This window comes from Mustela nigripes, chromosome 2 (assembly GCF_022355385.1).
Source record: "Mustela nigripes isolate SB6536 chromosome 2, MUSNIG.SB6536, whole genome shotgun sequence".
Lineage (NCBI taxonomy): Eukaryota > Metazoa > Chordata > Mammalia > Carnivora > Mustelidae > Mustela > Mustela nigripes.
This window is the reverse complement of record NC_081558.1, coordinates 117330679-117341089: the sequence shown is the minus strand read 5'-3', so window position 1 is coordinate 117341089 and position 10411 is coordinate 117330679.

Here is a 10411-nt window from a genome sequence, read left to right as displayed (position 1 = left end):
AAGCTCCCTGCTGAGCAGAGAGCCTGATGCAGGCCTCAATCCCAGGACCCTGAGATCGTGATCTGAGCCAAAGGCAAAGGCTTAACCCACTGAGCCACCCAGGCGCCCTCCTGTGTAATCTTTGAACATTCCCCTTGAGAGGATAGAGAGAGAGAGAAAGTGAGTTATTGCAAATTATTTCCAGTCTCCATTCAAGAGTTCTGATAGATCCAGACATCTACTTTGGGTCCTAGACAAGTCAGGGCCTGAATATATCTAAGGTGTAGCTGTAGCTGTCATAATTGGCCATCTGAGATTGATCTCAGACCTAGCCTGTGCTTTGTTTTCTCTTCCTTTTTAAAGAGGGCCAAGATTACAAGTGAGAGGGAGTAACATAACCTGTTGCCCTTTGATTTCCCTCCTACTGTGGCTTCACTTGGTAAGTGACTCACCTCTGCCCACCAATACCAGGCCACTCCCCTCTGGCATACACATACTTCCCTCAAGGTTCACAGCCTCAAAAAACTAGAGCAATCAGTATGAACTTCAATCCCAGTGTGTCTGTTCAGGAGTGTAGCAAGTAAGGCAGAAGGAGTATCAAGATCAAAGACACCAGGTACATGCGCCTTCACTGTCCATCAAGATCTCTGGTCCCCACTCTTGGTCCCCTAGACCATCCCTGTGCTCCTACCGTGCTCCTTCCTCTCAGAGTCGCTGGAGATCCCTCCCTGCTCTGCAAAATATCCAGCTATGCGTCAACTGTCAAACCCACCATGTGGGTCCCCTTCCTCTCTGGGCCAGAAGCACCGGGTTCAAATCCCAGCTTTGTAACTTCAAATGAGTTTAAACATTCACTGTCCTGGTTTTCCTCAGCAAAAAAGAAGTAAAGAAAACTCATTGTGAAGTGTATGAGTACAGTGAGACTTAATTAGTGTCCATAAACCGTTGTGAGATCTATAGATAAAAGATCTTGTTGCAAAATGTTAGCATTGTGGATGCTCTGGCTCCAGAGTTCATGGTAATTTCCTTTTGCATTTAACAAATGTTTTGTTCAAGGAAGAAAGAACCACCTTTCCCTTTCATTATGCTGGAGAAACTACTTCCTCATTCTTTTCCCAGTCTCTCAATTACACACTACCTGTGACAGCTAAGAATTCTTTTGTGGCTAAAATTCTCCATGTTCCTGAAAACTGTATCTCTTTCCAAATTGAGACATACACAAATAATTTACAGCAACCTAAAAGGTATGCAACAGCAGTCTATGTACTTGTGTGTATTTGTCAGTAGGAGAATAAATAAATCCCTAAGTGAACCATCATTCCAATAAGAGTAGTTTCTGCTGATGCAAACAACAATTTAAACTGTCAAAAGTAAAGTCATATCTGATCTTACATTCTCTTCACAGATAAAAATAACAAAAACAAGAGTATGATCTGTACCACACAGAGAGTCTTAATGAGATCTTCCATTCCTTTATCTTAATAATTGTCTCCAACCATCTTTGCTAGTCAAATGCTGATCCTATGATCTAAGTTCATGTCTAAGAAACCAGCATCACCCCTCTGCAGATGTTCGTCCTGCTCTGATGAGAAATAATACTAATAACTAACATTTATTGAGTGCTTAGTATGAGCCCGGCACGATTCTAAGGCTTTATATCTTTTGAGTCATTTCTTGGGCAAGAGCAGAGAACCACACTGAGTTACGCAATTTCACAAGAGCCACAGAGCTGAGCTTATCCTGGCATAGAGACAATTTATTGGATAATTATGGCAGAAACTAATAGAAACAATAGCTGAAACTGTTAGGTAGTTCAACAGCCCTGGATTTATGTTCTTATTGCAAATCCACTGTGACCAAGTCCTCAGGTGGGACTGGGTATGAGCATACTTGATAATACCGTAAATTATCAATGTTGATCATTACATGAGTAGCCCTTGATTTCAAGCATGGCCTGCTATGAAATGAGGTTCCCAGGCCCCATCTCTAGCTATTCTGATAAAATAGTTTAGGCGTAGGACCCATGAGCCTGCTTATTAAAAAGCTCCTCATATGATTCTAATACAAGTAGTCCTACATTTGTACTCTGGAAGACCCCACAGCACATTATGGGTTAATTAGGTCTTGGAGGCCTGACTTTAGAACACTAAACACTGGGGTGCCTGGGTGGCTCAGTTGGTTAACCATCTGCCTTCAGTTTAAGTCATGATCCCAGAGTCCGGGGATGGAGCCCCAGATCAGGCTCTCTGCAAAGAGTCTGCTCTCCTTCTTCCTCTACCCTTCCTTTCCCTCCCATCTGCTCATGGGGCTCACATACGTGTTCTCTTGTTCTCTCAAATAAATAAATAAAGTCTTGAAGGAGGGAAGGAAGGAAGGAAAAAGAAAGAAAAGGAAACTAAACATTGTGTCTAGTACCAGATCACATGACCTCCCTGGAGCTCAGCTTTTCCCTCAGTATAGTGTGGCGGTTGGGGATGATTTAATGCACTTTTCACTTTAAAGATTCAATAAAATGTATTAAACCATAAGTTTGTTTGCAAGAAAATGTGATCTCCTCTCCTGGAGTTATGAGACTATAAAAAGTGCCCATGTGAGCTGATAAGCAGCCCCACTGTCCTAGAAAGAAGAGAACCAACCAGCCACACTCAAACCCCGCATCTGCTGGGAGTAATGATCATCCTGCACAGGCATCGTGCTCAGGGCTTTGAGAACATTATTTGCTCAGTCATGTGACCCAAAGAGGTCGTCCTTCACATATCCCAGCAGGAGAGGCCACAGAGCCTAGAGAGGCTGAATAACTTGCCCCAAATCACAAAACCACAGCAATAAGGGGCAGGTCGTCACCTAGTGGCTGGGGATATGTGTCTTATTCGTAAGGTTTGCCCAGGAATGTTGTGGCCAGGTCTTCACGGAGATAGGATATTCATAATTTTTTTTAGGTATTGGGGGTGTCCTAATTACTTTCAGATTAATTCTTGTTCCTGACTTGACCAAGTCTCCATTTCTTGGCAAGTGATATCTCTTCATTAATTCTCATACCACTTTACAAATTATGAAATAATCCTCATGAGAATTCAATCAGTATTATCAATTAACCAGAAGTTACTTGGATTGTTTTGTTTTGTTTTGGCTATTTCTCTTTCTGAGGAGAAAAAGACAAATGATAGGAAACGAACGAGTATTAGAAATTGAATTTTCTAAAAATAAAATTCCAGGAAAGTTCCTGGGTTAGTAGTGTTTCAGGTAACTCTTCTGTTTTAGGCAAGACACATTTGTGGCTAGTAGGTTTCTGATCTCATAGCAGATACGTTTAATGTCAGCTCCTCCTAAGCTCAAAATATTAGCTCCATGAGGGAGCTCTCCAAGAGGGAGACACAGACAAATCTGTTCTGTTTTAGCCATTACTGTATCTCTAGCTCCTAGAACAGTGCCTAACTTAGATGCCCAGTAAATAAAGCTGACATGATTGAAGAAGCTGGACACTGCCCCCAATATTATTCTGCATATGATCTTAAGGGCAATTACTTCCACCAACTGGGGTAGGCTTGAAAGACCAGATCATTTGGCTCTCCCAGTGTAGATCTTCCATGGATAGTTACAGCCTCTCCACAGTGTGAGTTAAAGTTCCAAATGATGATTGTGAGGATGTGCAAGAGACATAACCATTCTATTCCACAGGCACTTAGTGAGGCTCTCCTAGTGCAGAGTTCAATTACGTTCACTTATCCCACAACAGTGATTCACAAAGGGGATGGTGTCACTCCCTGGTGGGCATTTTGGAAAGCTGTGGAGTGTTTCTTCTTTGTCCCCATGATAGGAGTGGACAGCCAGATGTGCCAGATGCCCTGTAGTCTGCAGGAATGTCCCACAGAACAAAGAATTGCCCCGAGGGCCATGGGACTGTCTAGGTCCCACTGGACATAAGCTTGCTCATAATGATCTGAGCTAAAACCTAGCTTCAGGGGCACCTGGGTAACTCAGTGGGTTAAAGTCTCTGTCTTCAGCTCAGGTCATGATCCAGGGTCCTGGGATTGAGCCCCACATTGGGCTCTCTGCTCAGCAGGGAACCTGCTTCCCCCCTCTGTCTGCCTGCCTCTCTGCCTACTTGTGATCTCTGTCAAATAAATAAATAAAATATTTTTTAAAAATTAAAAATAAAAATAAAATAAAATAAAACCTAACTTCATTTTACATATAAATACAAAGTATCTGTGTTTGAGTGTATTTGCATGTTTTTTAATAGCCACTTAATTTCCCAAAAATGCATCTACTGTATAAATTAAGAGAAATTTGTACTTGCTTTGTTCAGAACTTCATCAAAATTTCTTCACATCTTAGGTATACCTGGGTGACTCAGTTGGTTGAGTATCTAACTCCTGATTTGGGCTCAGGTCATGATCTCAGGGCCTTGATCTCAGATGAGCCCTGTGTCAGGCTCTGTACTCAGTACAGGGAGTCTGCTCAAGATGCTCTCTCTCCCTCTGCCCTGCCCCCCCACCCCGCTCTCTCTTGCTCTCTTTCTCAAATAAAGAAATCAATTTTTTAAAAATAGTTCTTCAAATTTTAGAAAATCACATCACCATCAGCAAAGCTGTTTGAGTTGGTTTTGAGTTACTAATACAATAAAATCTCCAACCTGGCCTGTGTTTTCAGCTACCACAACCACAGTGATTGTCCATGTAGAGTCACTATCTGTGGCCTTCATTGTACTCCTGGTGTAGCCATGCTCAAGTATTTGCATGGAGAATCACATATTTAATGGTAACTTACCTAACCTTAATTTTCCTATATTATAAATTTGGGGCATTATGTTATTTTTTAAATGTATTGGTAGGTTATGTCACCATCTATGAACCTCATTTCAGAATAGTAAATTTATCTGCTAGGAAGGAGGCATTGGCTCTGAAGGGATTGAACATTACTCTTGTCCTTCTTAAGAAAGTGGACAATTTGTTTGCCGAAATTATTTTTTAAGCTTGACGAAACATACTCCTTTCCATACTTTTTGGTAGTGTGCCAGCATCTTTCTTGGGCCAAATGTGGATTCATATCCCATGTCAATTGGCAAATTGGGGGAAATAAGTCAGTTTCAACATGCTCTACAAAGAGAAACCCACCCAGTTCCTACAATGCAAACATGCAGCCTTCTCTGAGGTTCTAAGTTCACACACCGGACGTAAGAGCTATGCTGTGCTCTTCTTCCCCACACCTCCTCATTCCCACCACCCTGCGCTATTCTCACTGTGTGGACCTCCCTGATCTTCCGGGACCTGCCACACAGTAGGCTCAAAATAAAAGGTTTGAATGAATAAATGGCCTCTTGATGGTATTTGTGCCAGAGAAACTGCACTGAAAAAAGAAGCAGCAGGGAGGTAACACAGGAGGGACGCTGCCTATATTTTCATCAGACATGCAGATTGGAACCAATTTATTTTAACCCCAAAACATGGCTTTTGTGCATCAAATATTGTATTTGAAACATTTTATGAAATTCTCACCTTGCCTCTCTCTTCGCAGAGATAAGGAATGAGATTTCTTCCCTCCTCCCTCCTGAAATGTCTCTTGCCACCTCTTTACCTGCCTGCCCACTTCCTCCCTTCTTCCCAAAGGAAAAGGTTCTCCACCTTTCTAAGAAACCCTCCCCGCCTGCACTTTCACTCTCCTCCCTTTCCATTCCCTGCAGGATCTTGATCTGTCTCCACTTTTAAAACTTCCATCTCCCACTCTTCCTACAAAAATGTCCAGGTCCACCCTATCTTCTCACTTTGCACCAGGCACTATGCTAAATACTGTGTGTGTGTGTGTGTGTGTGTGTGTGTGTGTGTGTGTGTGTAAACCATGATTCATTGTTTCCTTTGATTTTCCAAGCACCCGCTAAGGCAGTAATATTATTCCTATGTTATGGTGAGGAATGGGGGGAGAGGAGGACTAGGAAACACCCCAAGTCCCACAGCTCATTGATTAGTGAGCAGAGGGGTCAGGGCTTCAATAGCCCACCTGTAGCTGCCCACAAGAGAATTTTAGTCTTCGGCCTCTGCTCCCCCTTTTTCTGTCTCTTTAACCCTTCATGGTCTGACTTCCCTTCCCCATTCCTAGAAAGTTACTTTCTTTAATCATTTAAAGTTAATGATCAGGGCGCCTGGGTAGCTCAGTGGGTTAAACTTCTGCTTTCGGCTCAGGTCATGATCTCAGAGTCCTGGGATTGAGTCCCGCATCAGGCTCTCTGCTGAGCAGGGTGCCTGCGTCCCCTTCTCTCTCTCTCTCTGCCTGCCTCTCTGCCTACTTGTGACCTCTCTCTCTTTGTCAAATAAATAAATAAAATCTTTTTTAAAAAAATAAATAAAGTTAATGATCAATTCTATCTAGCACATCTTACTTGTAATAGGAAATTTTTTTTAATAAACATATAATGTATTTTTATCCCCAGGGGTACAGGTCTGTGAATTGCCAGGTTTACACACTTCACAGCACTCACCATAGCACATACCCTCCCCAATGTCCATAACCCCACCCCTCTTCTCCCAACAGCCCTCCCCCCAGCAACCCTCAGTTTGTTTTGTGAGATTAAGAGTCACTCATGGTTTGTCTCCCTCCCAATCCCATCTTGTTTCATTTATTCTTCTCCTAACCCCTTAACCCCCCCCATGTTGCATCTCCACTTCCTCATATCAGGGAGATCATACGATAGTTGTCTTTCTCCGATTGACTTATTTCGCTAAGCATGTTACCCTCTAGTTCCATCCACGTCATCGCAAATGGCAAGATTTCATTTCTTTTGATGGCTGCATAGTGTTCCAATGTGTTTATATACCACATCTTCTTGATCCATTCATCTGTTGATGGACATTTAGGTTCTTTCCATAGTTTGGCTATTGTGGACATTGCTGCTATAAACACTCAGGTGCACGTGCCCCTTCGGATCACTGCATTTGTATCTTTAGGGTAAATACCCAGTAGTGCAATTGCTGGGCCGTAGGGTAGTTCTATTTTCAACATTTTGAGGAACCTCCATGCTGTTTTCCAGAGTGGTTGCACCAGCTTGCATTCCCACCAACAATGTAATAGGAAATTTTAATCACTTGTTTCACTTCATTTTGTTTTGAATTCACTAATTAATTCAACCAGCGGTTCCCCATCCTGTCTGCATCTGGATCACCCATAAAGATCTGTTTAATTCACACATTTATTCTGTAACAGGTAGTATGTAACCGTGGCTCACCACTTTACAATAAGGATTCTTCCTCCTGTCCCTATCATGCAACCGCCCAGGACCTCTCTCCAGAGACAACAAGTGTTACCACTTCCCTGTGTACCTAGGAGCTTTTACAAAATACAGACGGCTCTAAGAAACTCAGACATAACAGGGTAGTATTTTGAAAAGTGAAGGTAATTCAATTTTATTGGCAAGGTTGACGATTCCTAAACTTTTTCTCAAATTCCTGGCCCCTTTTAAGTCATCAAGATCATAAGGTAAATGTTTTCTACCATTTGGAAAATGAAACCTGACCATATCTTTCCCTGGTTGAAAAGCCCTCAACAGTTTGTCATGCCAAAACTGAAATAGAATTTAAAGCTGTTCTGTGAAAAAACCATCCCACAGTCAAATCTGCTTGGGAAATGCCCTATTACTATGTCCAGCATTAGGAAATGCAAAATGCACATTAGCAAATGGTCCCAATTAGTTTTGCTTAAATGTAATAATGATTGTGAAGCCTTTAACCCCATGTCAGGTTCAAAGCATGGGTTAGAAGAATGTCAATCTTGTTCTTATTAACCATTCTATCCTGTAATCTGTCATATAACACATTCTTCTTTCTGGGACTTCTCTCCCTTGTAAATATTTGACAAACCATTTGTCGCTCTTTGTTTAATCCCTATTTTCCTCGTTGGCCTGCAAGCCCCTTGAGCGTGGGACAGTAGAGATCATTCCTCCCTGTGTCCTCCCCTCCTTAATCAGGATGATGCACAGAATGAGACTCAGGAAAAACAGGTACCAACTGGACAGTATTAATACTGCCTTGCAAGTCAGTGTTCCCCAAATTTAGCTCTTCATAAAACCCTTTTACTATGCAAAAGCCATTATCATCACACAGAACAAGTATCCTTTAAAATATATTTTGTGAAGCACTCAGTCTGTAGGTTAAAATTCAAGAGCCTTGCATGGCCCAGAGACTGTTCTGCTTTGGTCCCATGCCGCTCCGTGTCCATGCTTTCCTGTCTTTTGTTCTTGCTGTTCCTGCTCTGACCCTATGCTTTGTCTGGCCAGCTTGCGTCCCTCCCCCAAGCCTTCACCATCCTGTGGCCCACACAAATCAGACTGAAATCATCTGCCCTCTTGTCCTGAGTTGCCCTTTAGACTGTCAGCTCCTCAAAGACAAGGGTTTGATCTTACTCATCCTTGTCCTCAGCCCCCAGCACAAGGCCTGCCATGCAATCCACAATTTATACATGATTAGTGAATAAACAACTAATTTTCTTTCACAATTAAAATTTCACCCCAGGGATGATGTTATATAAAGTTACCAACTGGATTATGGTTGTGGATCTCAAATCTGTGATAACACAGTAGACCAAAGGAGGCCATGAATCAAAAGTGAATTGAATCAGCCTGAGTGAGCTAACCCTCCTGTTGTACGTCATTGGATCTCCCTGGGGGCGGAATGAGGTAGGCATCCTCCCCAGCAAAGATACTATTATGATTAATGAGGCTGGTCTCACAGGAGCTAGTGACTGTAACTCAGGTTAGGTGAAAATAGAGTCATTCAAGAGCTAAGAACGTCAGAACCATGACTCTGGAGTTATCCCAAGAGAGCCTCTTCTATCCCGGGCTTGTGATCAGGAACATGTGAACAGGATGTGAATGGGAGGATGGCTCAGATAAACTCAACGTGACACAATCAGGATGACATGAGCTCTTTCACAACTGACTGGCCCAAGTGTCGAAGACTTTTTTCTTTAGTGAGGTGGTTTTGGGATAAATGGCTGTTAAATCAGTTAAATTAACAATTGCATCACTAACCCGGACTCCACTCCCACATATCAGATTCACACATCCAGCTTCCCAATGTGCCCACCAACTTGTCTGTTGCACACAAATAATTATGGGATTCAATGATAAGTCTGTGTCAGACACCCGGGATCCAAAGACAAACCCTGCTGGCAAAAAGCTCACAGCCTAACTGGGAAGAAAGAGAGGTACACAAACATGGACACAATGCTGTGTGAAGGGGAATAATTAAAGATGGGAAAGAGGTGGTATGAGAGCAAGGAAGAGGAACAACTAGTGCTCGGAGGTCAGGGCAAGGGAAGGTTTTCAAGATGACAATTCTGAACTGAATTTAAGAGTTTGCTTGACAGACCAGCTGGGCAGTTTTGGCAGAGGGAACTGGACAGTTCCAAGGGAACAGCCCTCCAAGTTCAGCCAGCACAAAATCCATTGTACCTTCTTCCCCGGCATAGACCAGACATGGTGTGGTCTCAACAATCAAGAATCATTCAGTCACACTCCAGGAATAGTTTATGGAGCAACTGCTGTGTAGCAGGTGCTATTCCAGACCCTCCAAGGTAACAGTGAGCGTGAAAGGGGAGGTCCCAGCTTTCCAGGAGCTTTCATTCTAGTGAGGAAACAGATAACAAGAACCCTAGAAACAAGAACCCTAATGAAAGAATTCCAAATATAATAGTGTGATGATGAAAGAGAAATGGGGATGGTGATGTAGAAAGAGACGGGAAGATGGCAGGCCACACTCAATGAGAACACAGCATTTAAGCTGGGATCTGAAGCAAAGAGAAGCCAAGCAGGCCAAAAAGCAGAGCATGGCAAGCAGAGGCACAGCCCGTACAAAGGCTCAGAGGTGGTGGAAAGTTTGTTCAAAACAGGAACAAGAATTAACCAGATGACTATGGCCAGACACCCAAGTGGGGGAAGCAAGATCTCGGAGTCTTAGAAGAGGCAAGCCTACTGGCTCCTGGCCACGCCAAGAATCAAGCAAAGAAACACTCTGGGGCATCCCAGCTGTGGCCAATATCCAGGAGTCAAGATGACAGCTCGTCATTGAGGGATTTAGTCCATGTAAGGTGTGGCCCTAATCAACATGCCAGAAAGTCAGACAGAAGGGGAGTCAAAAGATGAGTAGGACACCAGGGCCCAGCCGTTAGGCCAATTCTTAGTGTGGCTCTAGAGTATGAGGACTAGGGAGGAGAAGTTGAGGCAGCTTACTGTGTTCTGAAACTCAGGCCACCCAAACCCCAGGACTCATTCCCAGGGTCAGCAAGCCCTAAGTCCAAACTGGCAGCAAAGGAACCTGAGTCCCAGAGGCACTCTGAGAGAAGACATAAAGGCTAGACCACTAGACCCTCAGAAAAGCTAGATCCAGCCAGACCACTGGATCCCACCAGATAGGGGCAGGCTTTGGAGAAAGGGGGATGGTTA